Source organism: Pelodiscus sinensis, chromosome 27, assembly GCF_052426305.1.
Source record: "Pelodiscus sinensis isolate ZL-2025 chromosome 27, ASM5242630v1, whole genome shotgun sequence".
Classification (NCBI taxonomy): Eukaryota; Metazoa; Chordata; order Testudines; family Trionychidae; genus Pelodiscus; species Pelodiscus sinensis.
Genome location: NC_143078.1, coordinates 14299809 through 14319424, shown reverse-complemented (window position 1 = coordinate 14319424; position 19616 = coordinate 14299809). Strand labels below are relative to the sequence as shown.

Sequence of the window (19616 nt, the reverse complement as noted above, 5' to 3'; positions counted from 1 at the left end):
CAGACCTCTGAGGTTAGGGGCTCCATCGCCCCTCCTGTAGACTCCCAGTCCTCCTCTTAGGTTGTTCCCTTCGGCTACGTCTACACTGGCATGATCTTGCGCCAGAACTCTTTTGCGGAAGGGTGCTTGTGCAAAAACTCTTCCAGAAGAGAGCGTCTACACTGGGATGTGCGTTTGCGCAAGAGGTGCTTTTGTGCAAGAGCATCCGTGCCGGTGGAGTCGCTCTGTTGCACAAGAAAGCTCTGATGGCCATTTTAACCATCGGGCTTTCTTGCGCAAGAAATTCATGTTGCCTGTCTATACTGGCCTCTTGCGCAAGAACAGTTGCGCAGAAGGGCTTATTCCTGAGCGGGAGCATCATAGTTTTGTGCAAGAAGCCCTGATTTCATACAGTAGAACGTCAGTGTTCTTGCGCAAGAACTCACGGCCAGTGTAGACAGGCAGCAAGTTTTTGCACAAAAGCAGCCACTTTTGTGTAAGAACGCACCAATGTAGACACAGCTGTCATGTTTTCCAGCCAGCAATTGCCCCTCCCCCCGCACACTCACTTCCTTAGTTCCCTCGCTGCCCTCAACCGGTCTGACCGGTTGCCTCCTTGTCTTCATGACCTAGGCAGCCCACCGGCTGGGCAGTGCTCACAGACAGAGGCCAGTAGAGGTCGTCCACAGCCCACAGCATAGCAACCATCAAGGAACTGACACTACATCACAACATGTGGTTGAGTCAGTGGGAATCAGACATCACAATGCAGGGGGGCAGCCAGCACCCCCGCTACATCACAGGGGGCAACTCCCCAGACAAGTTTAACACCTGTGAGGCAGTATTGCCAAGCGGTTATAGCACTAGCTGGAAATTTAGGAGACAAAGGTGTGTGGGAATTAGGTGTGGGAATACCTTTGAGGGGCTGTGCCTAGCCTCCATGCCTCAGTTTCCCATTTATGAAGAGGGTGTCTTGAGCACAAGCTGTAAGAACTGAGGTTTTGTGACCAACCAAAGGGGCAGGGATGTGATGGATGGAGGCTGAGATGAGACAAGTCTGCACTTTTCACCTGCGTGGGGTACGAACTAGTGGAACAATATAGCAAAGGACACGGTGGATTCTCCATCGCAAAGTCTTCTGGATGTCTTTCTAAGCGACACATGCCAGCTCGACTTGCAGATACGGGCTGGATGCAGGAATTGCTTGGTGAAAGTCTCTTGCGCTAGGCAGGAGCCTCAACTATGGGATCTTAATGGTTCCATCCGGCTTTGGGATAGGGGTGGACTTCTGGCCTCTTGCAGACCTATGGGCGTTTCCCCTTGGATTTCAATGGGGCCAGGTGTATGAATCTATGAAAGGGAAGCGATTGCACAGCGAGTCGGAGTCAGAGCTGGGAACAGAACCCAGGAGTCCTTAGCACTTTCCTGCGGTGCTTTACAGTGCCTCAGAAATGTCGAAACATTAATGGCTCATTAACCACTAATAAGCTCATTCATTATCCCTGCTAAGACAGGGGCAATCAAATACTGTGCTCCGGAGCGCAAGCTGACCAGTGTAGAGGTCAAGAAGGAACGGGGCAGCGTCAGCTGGTGAGCGACCGTCGTTTTGTTTAGCGATGACCTTCGTGGCTATGAAATTTTGCTCTCGTGTGGCTCTAACCCTTTCTGATCCAAGGGGTCAGCTTTCTGATTGGGTCCCTCTGCTCTCTGGAATTCGGCAACCGTCGTCCAAACCGTGCGTGCTCTGGGGACTGTTTCAGGGAAGCCAGAAGCAGCGTATGGTGCTGGGAGCAGTTTTGTGGCAAGCGTTCGGAGCGGCTCCGGGCATGGACACCACTGGCGTGGGGTGGGAGACTCGATCCTGAATTTGGCACTTCTACGGCCAGCAACGACTCGGGTTTGGAACAGCCGCCCAGGAAGCGTGCTGGGGCTGATGAGCAGCGGAGGGGGGTGAAAATAGGCAATCGAGCCAAACACGCCTTGTTTCACACCCTCAACGGAGGCACACATTTGAACAGCCGCACTCGGATTGCTCCGTATGTGTGCCGTAGCGGGGGGCTGTCTGTTCTGTGACCCGGGGTCCTCCTGCGCTGGGATGGGAGATTCCCACCGACTCTCCCAAATGTGTATTAACCCGAACACCCAGGCTCAGCCTCCCAGGGAGAGAGACAAAGGCAGGAAGGCGGAGACCAGCACCTGGCTGGGAGGAAGGGGCAGTTGCTGTTCGGGAAGCATGGAGAGACGAGGCTAAGTTGGGGGCCTAGGGGTGATGGACCCCTAACTCTAGGGTCTGTGGCATCCTGGCCCTGAGCCCTGTAGCCACATCACATCTGTGCTGTGCTGTATCCTGAAGGAACAATAAACCCCTCTCTATTCTACAACAGGCGGAGTCTGTTCTTGCTGCTCCGGGGGTGCAGGAACGGGGGGACCCCGACTGCGTCGTCACCGTACGCAAGCAGTCGTGTGGCTCGCCTCGTGGGCTCATCTCGCGCCTGTCTTCTGTGTCCACGTGGGGCTGTCACTCCCGTGCAGCCGCTGCCCTGTGCTCCCGTATCTGCTTTGCAATCTGCCCGGTGAATGTCACCGTCCAAGCTGCTGGAAAACCTCGCTCAGAAGGCTTAGCAAGAGCCTCGTGCGGTAGCGTCAGCAGCCCTTTGCTATCCCCTGGCAGGGCTGGGCAGAGTTCTGTGAGCGAGATAAGTCACTCGGCAAGACAACGTTGTTGCACGTGACCTCTCCCTGCTGCGTGGCAGCTGCCGCCTCGGTTATTGGCAGTCTCCGAGCCTGCCCTCTGTCACTTGGTTCCCTTTGTGCTCCGTCTCTGCCTTGGGGATTTATGACAGGCGGTGCCTGGGAGCCCGGCCCACGCCCCGCTGTGTTAGGCGCTGTACGTGCACCGAACATCAAAGCGGTCCCTGCCCAGGGAGCGCAGAGCCCGACAGCTGGCGAGGCGCGGACACGGAAAGCAGGAGTGCTGTCATGCGTGCGACGGCTTCCCTTTGGGCAGCTCTTTTCATTAGCCCTGCAAATATTTGCAAAGTCGAGTCCGTGTCCCCAAATACCTCTCCGGCTGAGCTGCTGATCGGTCGTGCCAGGAGCGTGGTGTGGATCTAGGCAGCCCGGGGCTTGCGGTGTCAGGCTGGGGACGGGCTGCAGGCCAGGTGGGGAGGAAAGACCCGGCAGGGGAGCGATGGGCAGTCAGCCCGCCTGGCGTTCACCTCACCGAAGGGGCGGTGGCCGGGCGACACTCGGGGACTTGCAACCTACCGAAAGGGCCCAACGCCCCCTCGCATTCCAGCCTGCTGTCACCAGGCCCCTCCGCCCCCCCGCGCGGCAGGCTGGGCTGAGGGGCGGGGTGCCGGAGGGAGGGTGCCGCTGGGCCTGCTCAGGGCGGCGTGGCAGTGGAGGAGGCTGGCCTATGAAGTTGGGCGGGTTACGAAGAAAGACGAAAGCTCGGTCGGTGCTTCCCACTGTTATTCAGGGGGGTGACAGGGCCCAGCTTCCGAACACCCGTCAGGAGCCCCGTGGTCCTTTGGGCAGGTCGTTCCCGCCTGCCTCCCGTGTGGTGGGCTTGCCTGAGGCTCGGTGCCCTGAATTCCCAGCCCCCCCGCCCCTCCCATGCTCCCACGGGCAGGCGGCAGAGCTCCCTAGCACCTCTGGAACACCGGGGAGGATTTCTCTGCTTCTCGGGGACGCTTGGACGTCCCGCCTGGGTCTCTCCTCGGCTGCGGGGCCTCGGTTTGCTGCATGGACTTTGTGTCGGACGCTGTCCCCCCTGGGAGTGCTGGGCAGGGGATGCTCTTACCACCAGCCATCCAAAGTGATCAGGGTCTATTCTATTCTACTGGCTGGTGGAGTCTGTCCATGCCATTACGGGGGTGCAGGAGACGGGAAAACCCCAACGCGCCGTGTCATCCCCACGCAGCCTGACTCCCAGCGGCGAGCTCAGGAGCCGGAGCAGGGGTGTCCACATGGGGGTGGATGATGGGGGGAGGAGGGGAGACCAGCTGGAAGCATTTCTGGGGTGCAGAGAGGAAGGCGGGTCAGGCCACCAGGCTGAGGGTTCACGTCTCTCGTTACCACACACGCCAGGTGTGACCTTGGGCTGCTTGCTGGGCCTCTGCCTCAGTTCCCGGGCACACGCTGGCCACACACGCAGGGCCCGGCCACGTGGTAGGGGTGACGGGGAACACGGTGAAGATGGCGAGTTGCTCAGACACCGCAGGAATTGGGGGGGAGGGTAAGTGCCTGGAGCACACCCCTGCAGACACAAGCAAGGGCTGGCTTTGCCCAACATGCTCAGCCCCCTTAGGAACTGATTGCCCCCCAGGTGTGACTGGGGGTGGGAGGGAGGCAGGCAGCAGGCTTGGCCCTCGACTCTACATCTCCTTCCCCGCCTCCGCTGGGGCGAGGACTGGGACGCGCAGGCCATGGGGGTGGTGGCGAAGGCTGGAGGACCTGGGGGGCCGTGATCAGAGACGGGGCAAGCTCTCAGTGATACGGGTTGGCTTGAGATCGTGCAGATCCTGAAACCAGGGCTGCTGATTTATCCCTGTGCCCAGGGCCCTGGCTGGACAAGTGCCGGGATGTTTGTTTCTCGGGTGATGGATGGACACGGAGGCTGGAGGGAGTTTCCTACATTGGAATAAATAATAAATAAAGGCCCACGCTGGGCAGGAGGCCAGGCTGGAGGGGCATCTCCACCCGCTGCCTGCATTGAGCGCGCGTTCACCAGAGACAGAGCTGCGGCGGGGGCTGCTTTGCTGAGTCAGCCCATCTGGGAAACCCAGGCAGCTGGAGACGCTGGCTCCAATAGCTGCTTGCAAAGGAATTCCCTGGGGATTTGGAGGGGAGGGAGGCAATAGAATGGTAGTGTGGCCTAGTGGATAGAGGAGTGGGCTGTTGGCTCAGGAGACTGGATTCTTTTTCTGGCTGTGACCATGGGTATGTCACTTCTTCTCCCCTCCCCCTCATGCCTCAGTTCCCTTCCCACCTCTTGTCTATGGAGGTTGTGAGCCATTGGAGGTAGGGGACTGTCTCTTGTTTGTACAGCATCTGTCTTGGCTGTAGGTGCTACTGCAATGATGAGAGCCTTTAGCGCTCACATAGTGCGTGTCATCCAGAGATCTCCAAGGGATTCACAGGTTCCGACGTACCTGCCGTGTGTGGCAGGACACTGCTATTGGCCCCGCTGTACAGATGAAATCTGAGGCTAATTGACTTGTCCAAGGTCACAGAGGGAGTCGGTGGCAAGCCAGGGAACTGACCCAGGTCTCATCCCTGGGCTGGCCCTCTAAGCACAGGGCCATCCTTACATCAATGGGCTGGTTGCCTTAAAAAGCGTCTGGAGACAACTAGTCCCACTCCTTACGCCAGCGGCGGATATAGGGCAGAGCGAGTGGGGGGTTCCGTGCTTCAATAGGCCCCGCACACGCACTACTACCTGTCGGCTGTGGCCGTGGCGCGTGCGCGAAATTGTGCTGCCCTGGAACCTACAAAACTCTCATCCACCCCTGCCTTACACAGATGAGAGGTTCCGAAAACCGATCTCACCAACTTCAAACAGGTTCTTCCAGTCCCAAAGGACCAGCCGCAGTCCAAGGTCAATTTAGACCTCAGATCTTACCCAAAAGGGTGCCCTGAGCCAGTCCGTTAGCATCTAATACCTAAAGGTTTATTAATAAAAAGAAAGAAAAGATTGAGGAAAATCGTTAAAGGAATCAACACTACACACCACTTGGAAAGTTCCTGGTGCAGCCTGGTAGCAGAGGTAGATTCATCTGCAGTCTTGTAAGACTCCGGATGACATCCTCTGTTAGGACGGGTCCCCTGGGCTCAGCTCACAGCTAAGATGGCAGAACAAGGAGCGATGGTCTCAAGTTGCCGTGGGGGGGGTCTAGGTTGGAGATTAGGAAAAACGATTTCACTAGGAGGATGGGGAAGCACTGGGATGGGTTCCCTAGGGAGGGGGTGGAATCTCCATCCCTAGAGGTGTTTAAATCTCAGCTTGACAAAGCCCTGGCTGGGTTGATTTAGTTGGATTGGTCCTGCCTTAGGCAGGGGGCTGGACTTGATGACTCCTGTGGTCTCTTCCAGCTCTAGGATTCTATGATGCTCCTGAAGTGGTGAGCTGGAATGAAGACAAAGATGGCGGAAACCCCCAGGGCCCTCTTTATACCCTTGCCCATGTAGCGGGAACTCTGTCGTTCTCGCTGTGTGAAATTGTCTCCCCAAATGGAGTCGCCCCCCCCGATGCAGGACTCCGCCCTTTGCCGCCAGGGCTGACGTGCTGGTCTGAACGTGCTCAGGTGCGGACTGGCACCACTTAAGGCGAATTGCCCATGAAGCGCTGCTGTTCCTTGACCGGCCTCCTGTCGGGGTGCGTCTCCGCTGCACTATAGCTAGAAACAAGCTATGCCGTTTGAGCGGCACAAATTGTCTTATTTCAGTGTTATTTTGAAATAGCTTCTCTTGAAATGTGGCGCAGTCTATCCCGACTTACGGTGAAATAACCCGCTCTTCCGAAACGTGCCTTACTCCTCGTGGAATGAGGGTTACAGGGACGTCGGAATAGCGAGCCCGTTATATTTCGAAATAACGGGCGCTCAAAAGACACAGACTAGCTATTTCGGGATACCTCCGGCACTCTGAAATAGCGCTGCCGTGTAGACGTAGCCTTGGTGTTTCCCAGAAACAAACATTTTGAAATACAAGTTATGGCGGCACGTCGGGTACCCCCGATCCTGCACCCCCGTTTGCAGCAAGATGAGACTCCACCAACCAGTAGAATAGAGGGTTTATTGCTTCTCCAGGATACAGCACAGCACAGACATGATGTAGTTTTAGGAGTTAGGGCCAGGATGCCTCAGACCCCTTGGATTAGGGGGTCCATTGTCATCACTTAGACCCTCAGCTAAGGCTTCTTCCTTTGTGTTCCCCAGACAGCAACTTCCCCTTCCCCCAAAACCCAGTGTTGGTCTCCGCCTCTCTCCCTTTGTCTCTTCCCCTGGGAAGAGCCTTGTTATCTGCTGTGGCGGCGCGTTGGGGTTTTCCCGTCTCCTGCACCCCCGTAGTGGCACAAACAGACTCCACCAGCCAGTAGAATAGAGGGAGTTTATTGCTTCCCCAGGATACAGCACAGCACAGATGTAATCTGGTTACAGGGCAGGCCTAGGATGCCTCAGCCCCCCTTGAGATGGGGGAGACTGGGCCCCTAAATTCCAGCCCCTTTCCCTAGGCTGCTTCCTCCATGAAACCAGCCAGAAAACTAACCAACTCACTTCCAGCCCTGCCCCCAGCCAGGGCTCCACTCCCCTTCTTCCCACTGTTCCGCTCCCTGGGAGATCACTGGTCAGACAGGTTCGAAGCCTCCTTGCATAATGACTCATCCCCTGCCCTGCTGGGCCGTGCTGCAGCCAGTGGAGGTCACTCCCAACCCACTGCCCAGTATAGCAACCAGCAAGGTACCCCCACTATGCCACATCTGCTCAGGCTGGGACTAGGTGTCTGGGCCAACACACATGTGGGGGAGTCAGTGGGAATCACACAGTACAGCGCAGGGGGACCCCGGGTTACAGGGCAGACCGCCCCCTTGCTACGCCACACAAGTACAGAACCATCCTCGACACTTCAGATACAAATCTGATACCGGCATAGGAGCAGCAGAAACAGAACCAGCGCATCATCCGCTCTCGCTTGGCCCGCTTTGTGCACGATTTGGTGCCAACGCATAGCGGTGGCATGTTCGTTTCGGGCACCAGTACCGTCACAAAGCATTTTGTTCTCATCAAAACATTCTCCCGGGGAGGACATGGGAAATCCCTTCCCAAGATAGCTGCATGTGGGGAGGAGAGAAGGTTTTTAACGTGATACTGATTTTTATTCCTAAGAGAGATGGGCTGAAATCCAAGGGTCTCAGGGAAGGCTGATGCACCACGCTGGCGGAGCGCGATACCCAGTCCTTGGGACAGTGAAGCCCATGCCACGTATGATGGGCTGTGGGGAGCAGTGTACCATTGGACTAGGGCGCTAATCGCCGAGAGCACAGGATATATCTAAGCAAGGGTTCCTCCGCATGAGCCTGGCTTGAAAAAGTATTTACAGGGCTGTCTGTGGGGTGGCTGGGGGCCCTGCACAGGCCTATTAAACTGGTGTCTGATGGCGGCGGGCGTGTGTGTGTTAGAGCTGTGAGTTTATAATTGTCAGTAACACACAAATGAAACACCGAAGGTCCTGTCGACTCCCACAGTGCACTCAGAAGCTCACAGTTTATCCCCGGGGTTTGCAAATGCTACCTGCTCTGGTTTGATCTGATGCCCTGGGAAGCTCAAACAGAAATTCTGAATCCATTTTTTTTTTATTCTTATTTACAGCTGCGGATGTAACGTGGTCCCAGACACACCCGGTGAGTCCGTTTGTCCTTGTTATCCTTCTGTCTGGTTCCACGCGTCAGCCCTTCTGCCACTCTGACCTTGTCTTGAAAGGGCGGCCGGTGTGGGGAAACCCTGCCATTTCTAGGCGATTGAACCGAGGAGGCGTGACGAGTCCCCGTTCAAACGTCATTCCGAATGGAAAGCGCATCTCCCTAGCGCCTCGAGGGAGTGCTGTTGCTGCTTTTTTAAATCCTGGGTTTAATTACAAAAATAAATTCTGCTGCTTTTGAAACCCTACAGGGCTTGCTAGTGACAGGGCCGATCCAAGTGATGGATCGGATAGAACCTGGTGAGCAATTGTATTGATAAAGGAACCAAAGATTACACAGAGCTAGGAGACACTGCTGGATCCCTTGGGCACCAAAGCAGGCCAGCCCTTTGTTAGGTCCCAGAGAAGAATTCTGCATGGTTCCCGTTCCTGGATCTGCGACTGTCTTGGTGTGTGACCTTTGCCCTTCTCTGTCTTTCCCCTCCTGCCCTTGTCTAGTTAGATTGTGACCTCTCCAAGGTGGGGCCTGTGCCCTGCAGCACAATACTGCTTAGTCTGACACAGCCTTCCTTCTGGGGGTGGCATGTCCGCAAGGTTCAGGGCAGGATTCCCCAGGATGGATTTGCTGCTCCAAGTGGAAACATAGGTGGAGTTCATTTTCTGCCTGGCTTTCTATCCAGTGCCCCCTCCTAGCATGGGGCTTTGCGCGGATCACCTGGCACCGTGTCTGTTCCTTGCGTGGGAACGTTGGAGCATCCCTGGAATGATTCGTTCATTTTTGCTCGGGGGGTGATGACTCAAAATGTGCTCTCCACGTGTACTCGGGTGTGAAATTCACCCCAGGGCAGAGGGACAGCTCACGGCCCTAGAGGCAGCTGCTGGTGACATTTATCCAACACAGGTTGGTAGAATTCACCCCTGGTGAGTGTCTGTCTGACAGGTAAGCAGGCCTTGTGCCCTCCAACAACGTGGGAGTCCACTCCCCCTGGACTGCTGCTCTTGACGAAGGCAGAGTCAGCTGATGCTGAGCGTTATTGACAACCCCACCCAGGAACTGGGAAGCTGTGTGCTTAGAGCTCTAGAAACATCAGGCAGGGAGGGACTGCGAGAGACCGCCTCCTTCAAGCCCCGCAGTGCTGGGACAAGACCACATAAATGTAACCCAGCCCTGACTTACATTGGCAATAAGGTCACCAATGCAGCTATAACCCTGGGAAACATCATTGGTTCCGGGTGTGGCCGGACGTGGCGCGGTTCCGGGTGTGGCCGGACGCGGCGCGGTTCCGGGTGTGGCCGGACGCGGCGCGGTTCTGGGTGTGGCCGGATGCGGCGTGGTTCCGGGTGTGGCCAGACGAGGTGCGGCTCCTGGTGTCCCAGGAGACTGGCTTTTGGAGCTGTCGTCCTTTGAAAATAGTCCAGGGCATATTTAATCCAATCCGTTGGCCTGCCTGCCCACCACGCCGGCGCTGTCCTCAGGGCTGTTACTCAGCGGAGGGAGTTGGGGGCTGGATAAAGCAGCGGGCCAGCTGGGTGTGTGGCGATGACGTTCCTGGGGGCCAAGCCAGGAGACAGAGGCCGTGATCGCTGTGACGTGGCGCTTGCAAACAGCGCTGTGTCTGTCGGAGCGGGGCAGGGGGCTCTTGCAGATTTCACCAGTGCAAATGGTAGATTGACTGTCCCTTGCATGTGCGCTGTGTAACTCCGCCGGGGCGTGGTACAGGAGCGGGTGGAGGAGGTTCTGCTGAGGTCAGACCACCTGATTAGAAGGGTCCCTCTGACGCGACAGTCTCTGGGAAACAAGCCTGCAGGTGAGGAGAGATGAGAACATGCCGGTGGGGGGTGTGACAGCAAAAATATTAGTCCTGGGGAGCAATCCGTTATGTTAATTAGCTCATCCATTTAAGACACAGAGAACGCAGCGAGGCCTGAAGACAGTCTCAGGAAAGGCACTCAATTACGCGCCACAATGTCGCTCTAATTTCTCCGGTAAACTCCCTCCCGGCGCGGCGAGGCAGCGGCACAGGCCAATAGATGAATATTGTGCGCTCTGCTGCCGGGCACCGGGCGAGGCAGCGGGAGTCAAGGAAGGGAGGAAACAAACGAGGCCACGACGTGGCTCACTTGTAAAGCGGCAACACCACGTGGCTGCCCCGGGAGACGCATTGGACCAGAGGGCGCCCTGCCAATACTGCCGGCATCGCTCGAAGACGTCCCATTGTGCTAGACCCTGTAAATACACATAGTGAGAGACCAGCCTGGCCCCAAGGCATTTACGTAGGCAAGGCAGGCTCACCCTGTGACCAAGTGAATTTTTTCCATCCAGGATGGGATTTGGATATAGTAAGTTTGTTGTTCTACTATCCTATCTGGGGCAGCATAGGCTGGTTTCCTATACACTGGCCTGGGAGTCAGCTTGGGGTTCTGTTCCCAATGCTGCCACAAACTCCTTGTGGGTCACCATGAATAATGCTTCCGTGCCTTAGTTTCCCCATATGTAAAATGGGAGCTGATGATAGTTCCTCTTTGTAAAAAGCTATGGGCTCTACAGAGCATGAGTACTGCTTGTTTTATAGTGCAGGGTGTGTGTGTGTGTGTGTGTGTGTGTGCGCGCGCGCGCACAAAAAATGTACATTGGAATCAATGTTCCCTCTAATCTTTCCCATCCATGTGTAGATTTTTCCCATTCATGTGCAGAATAAATTTTTCTATGTGCACTGACAAATATGCACCATCGGGATAAAAAAAAAAAACCTTGCTGTGGGCGCTCTGCTAATCAGCTGGGAGGCCTTGGAATTTCTCCTGAGCGGCCGCACAAGCGCCCAGCTTACAGGGAACACTGATCGGGATCACTTACCCATCACTGAAATGCAGCCACCTCTGAGTGTGCACCTGACTGTGGTAGGTGGTGACACATCCGTCTGACTTCATTTTCTAACCTGCCCGTCACTGGTGCACGTGGTCACCCTACAGAATGAAGAGGGATATTCATTAGTTATCTCACTTCTCGGTTGTCCTACCCATGGCCACAGAGGGTGGGGGAATTACCGCTGGGTCTTTGGGATGGCGAGGGAGGACTTGGAAGCCTTCAGAAAAATAAGGGGAGCGTTTTCCCCTGGAGTTCTCAGGCAGGGTGGCACCTTTGCAGTCCTTCCTCAAAGGGGCAAGGATGGCAGATCTTTACCATAGAGCTCTGTTCTTCTGGGTCTTTTGGAGCATTTGAGTCAAATCGGTGCCACACGCACAAACCAAACCAGCCCAGAGTGTTGAACAGTGCGAATACAACCCCCTTCCCGTGTTCATTGAGTCAGATCTCATGTAGCTGGTATCCCTTGGCATGCTGCTAGCTCTCATCTGTCCGTTGTTGTCCAGGGACTGCACAGCGGAGGAAACTGTGTTTCGAAAGGTAAGAATCAGGCAAGGATTGTGAAACCAAAACCCTTCCAGGCTTCCTTAGAAAAATGCGAAAGGGTTGCTTGGCCCCCGTCTCCCCTTCCCACTGCAGCCGCTGGGCTAGGTGTGGCAGGCTGCTGAAAAACCTGGCCAGCGCAGCTCCCGGGAGGGCATAGGGCAAAGGCAAGCGGGTGTTTTACTGGCATTTTTTGCATCCTTTCCTGCAGCATGTGTCCGGCGGGTGGCGCCACCTCCGACAGCCCTTTAATGAGACAGCTCCTGCCTCCAGTCAAACAGGCCGGACTCCGCTCCCGCGCTGGCGGTGCGTTTCAGATACAGCGCCCCCAGGTTCCTGCCCCACGGCCCTGGTGCTGAGACTGCTGGCTGTGCCGGGAAGTCCTGGGGACTGTGGCAGATGGCAGCATCCCCGCGCATTTAGCAATGGCACTAATTAAGGCTATTCCTGCGTCCCTCGCTCGGAGCGGCTCAGTTCATTACCGCGGGTAAAGCAATTTGAGCGCTCCTTCGGTGCAATGTGCCAGAGGCAGGGAAAGGCTATTACTGCAGACCCACATTGTGCTGCAGCTGTGTGGGGATCCCATGCGTCTGCTCAGGCTTTCCGCATGTTCCTTTCACGTTCAGCACTGCCACCGCTCCGCTAGCTGCTCCCGCTCTGCAAAGAGATCCTCGAACCGTAGAACCGGCAGGGCCCTCGAGAGATCATCAGGTCCAGTCCCCTGCCCTCCCGGCAGGACCAAACACTGTCCAGACCATCCCTGACAGGTGTCTGTCCAACCTGCTCTTCATATCTCCAGTGATGTTGATTCCACAACCTCCCTAGCAACTTATTCCAGTGTTTAACCACCCTGACAGGTAGGAAGTTTTTCCTGATGTCCAACCTAAACCTCCCTTGCTGCAGTTTAAGCTCATTGCTTCTTGTCCTATCCTCAGAGGCCAAGGAGAACAAATTTTCTCCCTCCTCCTTGTGACTCCCTTTTAGGTACTTGAAAACGGCTCTCATGTCCCCTCTCAGTCTTCTATTTTCCAAACTAAACAAGCCCAGTTCTTTCAGTCACCCCTCCTAGCTCATGTTCTCTAGACCTTTCAGCATTCTTGTTGCTCTTCTCTGGACCTTCTCCAATTTCCCCCCATCTTTCCTGAAACATGGTACCCAGAACGGGACACAAGACTCCAACGGAGGCCTAACCCGCGCAGAGCAGAGCGGAAGAATGACTCCTCGTGTCTTGCGCACAGCACCCCGTTCATGCAAGGAGGAGTGAAGCTGCCGTGACGTCCATGGAGGAGACCCCAAAGTGCAGCGAGGGGCTGCCAGCAACTGGAGCCCCAGGAGGATCAGCGCCCCCGCCTCCGAGATGAACTTCCAGCAACTGGAGCCCTAGGCGGAATGCGCTATCAGCGTCCCCGTATCCAAAGCCCACAACAGCAGTGCATCATCACTGGGCGCCCCGTTTAATGCGCGCCCTAGGCGACTGCCACGTCTGCCTGTATGCACGGGCTGCCCCTGGCTGCAGTGACTAGAAAGTCCGTGTTGGGTGCATCATGGTGTTGGATGCAGCGACACACAGGACCCTGCTGCCCTGTAGAACTCCAGAGAGCTCGCAGGCTACATAGAGCAGAGACAGGGCAAATAACGATCCCTGAGACAGCAGTGGGAAACTGAGGCACCAGGTGGTTAACAGCCAGTGTCTCGGTGTGAGGTGCAGAGCACGTAGGAATGTCTGCCCCTGTCTCAGGCCGAACGCCTGCTGCGGCTGAGCCCCCGAAGCAGAGGGCGCTTATGTAATCGACCACATTCGTTTTTAGGACGAGAAGGGGGAAAGGTCGAGTGGCGCTCCAGCAGGAATGAAGGTCACAGGCTGCAGTTCATGTGGCCAGGAGATCGGGGTAGTGCCCTTGTTTATCGCTGTGTGTTTGTAGCAAACAGCCAGGGCTTTAGGTCACAATCTGCTCTGGCCAAATTGGTGCTGGCAGGGGTACTGCCCAGACCACCTGTTGCTGCGTTGATCCACTACTGACTGTGAGTTCCCTCTGCCCAAGCAGCTGGTTAGGGAGCTCTCCCGTCCAGCTACACCCCTCGCCCGGCCCTGCCCGGCTTGGGAGCGCCGACAAGATCTCTGTACCAGATGGTCGGCACTAAAAGCTAACCTGTGACTGGGGCTGCATCTGATTGCAACCGGCATCTCTGCAGGGGCGCCCGAAGACATGGGCAGCCGTTGGCGTTGGGCACGGGCACAAAGAGAGAAGGTCCTGCGCTCAATCGGAAGGACTGTGAGGTCCGTAAAGGAAGTGTTTAAAACTAATAAAAGAAAGTTCTTCTTCACACAGTGCGTAGTCAACCTGTGGAACTCCTTGCCACAGGAGGCTGTGAAGGCTAGGACTATAACAGAGTTTAAAGAAGCGGCGAGGAGTCCTGTGGCACCTTATAGACTAACAGAAGTGTTTGGAGCATAAGCTTTCGTGGGGAAAGACTCCCAGCTGCGTTTGTGGGAGGTGGGGTTGTGATTTGCTTGAGCAAAAATTCCAGGTGTCCGGTATTTTTTGGGAGACCATCTGGCAACCGTATTTGCTTGGGGCAGCAGTAGACTTATGAGCTACTTGGCACGGTCTTGCCCCTCAAGGGGGGCAAAGAGCCACACTGTGTGAGCAGGGGTAAGACACAAACCTCAGAGCCCTTCCCCGGCGTCTGCCAGAGCTGCCCGGGCAATCCGCTCCAGCCTGCTTTCCCAAGGACGTTTGCCCGCTGTCAAGTTTGCAAAGCCGCGTAATTGTATGTGTGAGAAACTTCCAAGCAGATGAAAAATGGACGTGGATTCCGCACGGCGTCTGACAGGCCTTGAGAAATGGGATTCTCCCCCGGAAGAGCAGGGAGGGGCGAGTCCCTGAAAGCCGGCCGGTCTAGTAGAGGAAGCAGGGGCAGAATTGAAAGATTCTTAGGCTGCTCTGTGGAAGTATTTTGCAAACCCTTTGCAGGTCTGAAGGAGCTACCTCTAGGCAGCTCCCACGCGCAGAAGGGAGACGCTGCGGCAGGGAGCAGTGAAGCAGCCCCCCGCTTCCAAAGGACGTGACCTCCAAAGGCGAGGAGGTGAATTGCGTGCCATCCGCCCCCTGGCCTGTGCTCCGATCGAACTGCAAAGGAGGAGTCCCTGACTCGGCCTGGCTAGCGTGACAGGCCCCGGATAGAATCAATGAGTTGATATAGGATCAAAATCAATGGCAATTTGCGGCTGCCCGCGTTGCTGCAGCCGGCTAGCTCCACCAAGGCAGCTTTATGGCCTCCTCCCGCTTCCTTATCACATTAGCTGTGGGGTTGCGTTCTTATTGCATTATAAATTATTTCCAGAAATCAATCCAACGCAGCAGGCTCGACAGGGACCATTGGAACAGCCTGTCCCGTCAGCTAAAGGCTGGTTGTGCTCCGAGGGCTCTGCTCTCCCCAGCCTCTGCATTCTTTTGCGCCCCAGACGTGGGCAGGAATCGGAACACGGGGCACCAGGAGAGTCAGCCGGACAACACCCCTGCTTAGCGGGCAAATGGCTCTTCTGCTTCCCGCTGCATCTCTGCCGCTCCCCTTGGAACAGGTGAATGAGGAGGGGGCGAAGGCTTATTTTCCCCTCTTTTCCCTAATTCCCCCTCCAGCACTGACTGATGTCCTTTCTGATGCCTGATCCGTCCCCTTTGCTTTTAGAATGCCCCAGCTGGCCCTCACGAGGGGGATGTGTAGAGCGTGGGGCCCAGGAGCTGGAAGGTGAATCGAAAGGACGTTCCCCCAAGGAGGGGAATTAACCACTGGAACCGCGGACCTAGGGCCAGGGCGCAGGCTCCAGCCGTCAGTCTGCACATCAAGCGTGGCAGACGAACAGCACCCGTGCCCCCGGCTGTCACACCGCCACAGCCAGGGCACGATGGAGACAATGCGTAATGTGCGGGTGGGGGGAAGTACCCCAGCTTGCCCCATCCCCAACACCAGCCCGGGTGCGCTTCAAGCAGTGTTCTTCTCACGCCCTCTCCGGCTTTCTCCCACCACTTGCTGCCCCGGCTGTGGGAAACGCTGGCTGAGGTCTCCACCCTGCGGTATGGAAGGTGATCAGTGATTCCTTTGGGCCTTGCAATCTAGGACACAGAATCCCTCCACCCCCAGTCTTCTCTAGGGGGCTGTATTTTCCTCTCCCCTCCCCCCCACTCCTTGCCTTGAGAAAAACACCAGGGCTGCTGGGCTAAGCGTTTGCAAAAATGTGCAAAAGCATCACACGGGAGGGAATCGGGCTCTGCCCTAAAACAATCAGAAGAAAAATCTGGAGGAAAATCTCCAGGGCCGTGTAGCTGCTGGTGTAACTGCATTGGCCTCTGCAGTGAGCTAAGTGCAGAGTCTAATTAATTGCATTAGAAATCCAGGCAAGTGCAAGTTCGCTCCTGCAAGGGGAGAGAGAGAGTGATATGCACAGGCATCCACGCTGACATGTTCATGCGTGCACACGTGGGCACACAGACAGGCACGGGCCCACAGGTGTGTGCACGCAGACACATGCACCCATGTGCATGTACACAGTGTGATGCACCATCCAGACACGCACACATGCACATCTATCCAAACAGCCACACTCATGTACACACAGTGCCATACACTCATTCAAACACACACACATGCAGACACAAACCCGTGCGCACACACCTATCGACACCCATGCACACACAGAGCCATGCACTCATCTAGACACACATACACAGACACACGCATGTACACGCATTGTCATGCAGCCTCCAGCCATGCATGCGTGCACACACAGGGTGATGCAGCACGCCGTCACTCACACGGGCCTGCCATGCACCCATGCAACAGCCACGCTGGCATGCACACGCAGTACCGTGCGCCATCCAGCCGCGCACTCGCCGTGCCATGCACCCCAACAGACATGCCCCCGTGGACACAGCGCCACGCACCCCACGCTGCTCGCACACAGCCACAGGCCTGCGTGTCCCCCCCCCCCCCCCCAGCTCACTTGTGCCTTTTACAGCCCCAGCTCCCGCCCCCCTTCACCGCAGCTTTCGAAAGTTCCGCGCGCTCTTCCCACCCCCCGGGACCCCCCGGCGCTGCCCCCTCCCGGGCCGGGCAGAGGCTGGCGGGGCGCGGGCGGGAGCCGATGCAGCGGGATGTGAGAGGCATCACAATGCAGCGTAGGGCGAGCGGGGCCGGCGCTACCGCAGCGCGGGGAGGAGGCGGGGGCGGGGGGCGCTGCAGCCGGGCTGGCCGGCGCTGGAGCCCAAGTTCTGCAGTGCTCCGCCAGGCAGCGGCCGCCGCACCGCCCGGTAAGCCGGGCCCCCCGGGCGTGGGAGCGCGGCGCTGGGATCCGGGCAGGGGACCCCCCCCAGGTGAAGGGCCGCCAGCCGGGGAGGGGACGGGGACGGGGGCGGGCGCACGGGCTGCCGTGGAAGTTTGAGCGCACGGGGAGGCGAGGCGCTGCGGCGCGCTTGGCACCGGGCGCGGCACGGGGCGCACGGCCGCAGGGGGCTGCCCGGAGCAGCTTCAGCGCCAGAGCCGGGGCTCAGTCCGGGTTCACACCGGTGTGACTTGGCCCCGCGTGCCCCTCGGGCTCTGCCCCTGTTCTGAAGTTGGACCCCCCCCCCTTGCGCTTGCTCCTGCCCGGGGGCGAGCGGGACCTGCCTGACCAAGGCGAGCGCCCCTGGCAAAGGGCAGGCGGGCAGCCAGGACTCTCCTCCCCCCTCCCCGCCCTGGCAGCGCTGTGCTCCGCACTGCACTTTGTCCTGCCTGCTGCAGCCATGCGCCGTGCCCTGCCGTGCTGGGTTAAGGGGCCCTGGGCGCTTCACTCGGGGCGGGGGGGGGAGGTAGTTTGTGGCAGGACCCCTCAGCCAGGAGCAGTTCCCAGGCTGCTGCCTTGCAATCCGGATCCGCCGGCATCCTTCTGTCTCTGGCACTGCCCTGGCTGGAGCACCTGGCAGGCACTAGCGCATTGTCCCTGGCACGCCAGGAAGAGCCATTGCCTCGTTTTACACGGGGGGGGGGTGTTGAGGCCCAAGGAGACTCGGGGTAAATCTGTGCCGCAAGAAGCCAGCACGGCTCCAGCCCCCGAGGGAACGGCTGGGCTGCTGATTTTAGTGCCGTGGCATGAGCCTGAGTCGGTAGAGCTGGCCCCCTGACTCGCTGCCGTGGGATTTGGGTTTTTTTTTTTCAGCATAGCCATATCCTAAGAGATTCGCCCAAGGTCACACAGTGAGACTGTTGCAGAGTAGCGCAGTGACACACTCGGGGACCAGGCAAGGGCCCTGGGTACTGAGCCATCCTTTCTTTACAAGCACCTCTGGCAGCTCCCCGCAGAGTCTTCTCCCACATTACAGGTGGGGAAACTGAGGCACAGAAGGGCTTTGCCCGACATCTCAGAGCAATTCAGTATCAGAGCCAGGAATTGTTCTGCTCCCTGACTTAACCTCTAGGCCACACTCCCGCAGTGAGGCTTGTCTTCAGTTTATCCATCTTCCCGCCAGCCCCCGTTCCTCCTTCGTATCCCTTGGACTCCCCCCCCACACACACGATACTCCCCTCCCCCACAGAGGGAGACAGCCCTGGCACACCGCACAGCCTCCCCTTGCTATCCCTGCTGCATGCCCCCCCCCCCAGCCTTTCTTGCTGGCAGGGAGATCAGTGGGTCTGGCTGTGCCCAGCACCCCCAGAGCTCTCCTGCTGGGCTTCTCACATCTGCCTGCAAAGCTCGTGGATCCGCCTAGTGGGCAATGCGCCCTAGAGCATGGCCAGTCCCAGTTCTGAGAGACCCAGTAGCCTGGCGATTCGCCCAGGGGGCTGGCCGGGAGGCAGCTGGGGCCAGACAGTGAGTGGCAGGGAACAGGGAAGGCTAGGAAGGATTGTGACTTGGGGAGGGCGCAGGGGGTGTCTATGTGCTCAGTGTCCTTCAGGCACTGCCTCTTGCATTGTTCATGTTCCATTTTAACCTCCCCTCTTTGGACCAGATTCTGATCTCATTCACCTGGGTGTAAATCCAGAAAAAACCGTTACCTCCGGATTGATCGATGAGATCCAGCCCTGCTCTCGGCCGTGATGTTACATAATGCCCTTCGTTGCGACATTAGCAGCAGAGGCAAACCCTTGCCTCGGTTTCCCCTGGATAAAATGGGGGAAAATAATACTGACCTCCTTTGTAAAGCACTTTGAACTCTCCCAATGGGGAGGGTGATGTCAGAGCTAAGAGTTATATTGTTATGTACAAAACAGCGTGGTTCCCCAGGGCTTAGTGTCTGATACTCACAGCCAGTGTGTACTCTGTGCCAGCGTACAGCAGGATCGTGTGATTCAAAACGGGGTGGACGGTGCTCCCCCACATATGTGGAGCATCCTCTACCGACCAAGGGACCATATCACCAGTCACTGACATGCAGCCACCTCTGAGGTGGGACATGGCGCCTTTTCAGCAGCAAACTTTGCAGTGTGAGACAGGAAGCAAAGTTTTTTACTGAAACTGTGGCCATTCCCTTTAGCACATCAGCAGTGGGACACAGGCAAAGAGAGATGAATGCGGCGCAGCCTGACAGGGGAGTTGGGGGAGATCTTTGGGGTGCTGTGTCAGGGCGGGAGCCAGCTACGTTTGGTGCAAGTGTCACTGGTTCCTGTTGGTCCATTGGCAAGTCAGAGCTTCAGGCATCTAACTAAGCACTGGTTGGAAATTTCCCATCGAAATGTTTCTTCAACATCAGGCAGATTTCAGTTGTGCCAAAATGATTCAATTGTCTGTTGGGAAAATCTGAACAAAATGTTTTGTTCCAGGTTGGGACAGCTGAAT

The 19616-nt window shown here is 57.0% G+C and overlaps 1 protein-coding gene across 10 annotated transcripts in view; it reads left to right on the top strand.

Annotated features, from left to right (window-relative positions):
- Positions 1-19616, top strand: part of SYT2 (synaptotagmin 2) — a 130870-nt gene that overhangs the window by 56885 nt on the left and 54369 nt on the right. For 6 of the 10 annotated variants that reach the window (XM_075910218.2, XM_075910223.2, XM_075910211.2 and 3 more), the window contains exon 2: positions 8352-8383. The exons of 1 other annotated variant lie outside the window; for it this stretch is intronic. The gene's annotated coding sequence lies outside the window, so the exon portion shown is untranslated. Of the gene's footprint in view, positions 1-8351; positions 8384-16977; positions 17116-19616 lie in introns of those variants that run through there. 3 more of the 10 variants (XM_075910217.2, XM_075910214.2, XM_075910212.2) reach the window with 3 other exon arrangements.